This window comes from Sphaeramia orbicularis, chromosome 4, assembly GCF_902148855.1.
Source record: "Sphaeramia orbicularis chromosome 4, fSphaOr1.1, whole genome shotgun sequence".
NCBI lineage: Eukaryota > Metazoa > Chordata > Actinopteri > Kurtiformes > Apogonidae > Sphaeramia > Sphaeramia orbicularis.
Genome location: NC_043960.1, coordinates 1,844,344 through 1,846,205, shown reverse-complemented (window position 1 = coordinate 1,846,205; position 1,862 = coordinate 1,844,344).

Below are 1,862 nucleotides of genomic sequence, written 5' to 3'. Positions count from 1 at the left end.
AAAACAATTAAAAAAAAAATATTAAAAAAAAAATAATCATGATAAAAAAATTCTTATGAACCTATTTTTCATGAAGTTGCAAAAATGTCCACTCTGCTGGACACCACACGTTTAATTTTTGAAGCAAAGAAACATGTATTTACTGATACACTACGTGAAAACCATGAAATAATTTCTTAAATGTTGTTAATCTGATGTTTTGTCACATTTTAACATACTCATTTTATGGAGATTATATGCAAAAAAAAAGGGGGGAGGGACAAATGGCAGTATAATTTTTTTTTTCTTTCTTTTTTTTTTTTTTTAATTTATTATTTTAATGGCCGTACAATTTGATAGACATATCACTGATCAATCATTTCGACTGGGCACTCAGAATGATTGGATGGTGTTTTTTTCAGTCCTGCCCGTTCCACAGGTGGCTACATTTTTTATTTTTGTGTTAGAGCATTTCATTAATTGATTGTAATCAGTGTGTGAAGGGGATTTTAAGGAATACAGTAAAAAATGCTCCAGAAAAACATTTCGCACCCCACCTTTAAATTTTGGTGGTGATGGGGGGGTAGGGGGTGGATTTTGATAAAATTTTCAGGAAATATTGATACTGGCACAAGGAACAAGTTATTAAATTTTGGTGGTGATGGGGGGGGGGCGGTCTGTGCTCTCCGAGTGCTCTTCTAGTTGCATATGTTTATTTTTTGACACGTGCTGCTCGGATGTTTTATGGCAGGAGGAGGGAGATGATGATGACTAAACACACTATGGTTGAAATGTTTGAATTTCAGAGTATTTCAACGAGTGCCCCACAAAGGGTTAACAAACCGCATCCTCATTCAGAGGAAGCAGAACCAAAATGTATCTGACCCACATGATGCAAGAAGCATGTTGCAACTTCCCTTGATGCCAGCAAAGCAAGAGATGAGAGAAGAAACTTGTGAATATTTGCATAATATGAACAGAATTTCATTTTTTATAGGCTGTACTGCACCACTCACCACTGAATGACTGTCGACAAACCGTTTGTCATTGAAAATCATGCATGATCACTCTTGGATGACCACACATCAAGGGGAAATCTCTGAGTATAAGTACAAGAATAGAGGCACGTACTCTCATGGATGCAGCGCCATGTCTTACATTCACCCTGAAGTAATAAGTTCATCAACTGACAAAAAGTGTGAAATGGACTATGAGTGGAAGATAGAAGCATAATCGACCCCTATGAGAATATTAGAATAACCACTGAATTACAATAAGAGTACGTCTTTCCACAAGCTGCTCAGAGTCACTGAACATGTTTGTGCTGCTTCAACATGACCAGACTTGTAGATTTCACCTCTTTTAACCCATACAGACCCAGTGCCATTTTTTATGGCCATTTCAAATATTTTTCTCTATATTTAACTTTTCTCAAGTGATTTTTCACCATTTATTATGACATTATCCTCTGTATTCTATTTCCTGTAAAAAGCTTAAAGGTTGAATATAATTTGCTTTTAAAGCTGTCAGAATTTGTTGTTTGTTGTTTTCTTACTTCACCCATAAAGATGCAGGGCTATTTTTGGGCCAGTTCCCAAATGAATTTTTATATTTAACCTTTCTTAAGGGATTTATCAGCATTGATTGTTATATTATCTTGCTTATTTTGCATGTTTTTAGTGAACATCATGTATTTTCCTGTATTTAATTTGCTGAGCATGCAGATGTTCATAAAAGCTCAGATTAAAGTTGATGGTTTTTATATCAAAAACAGAGAAAACTGAAGAAAAAGTGACTTTTTCTGTGAAATCTCTCATTAACTGAACATAAACCCAGTGTGTCCATCCACTGTCATTGATCCAACTCCATGGGTTTTACTGGTG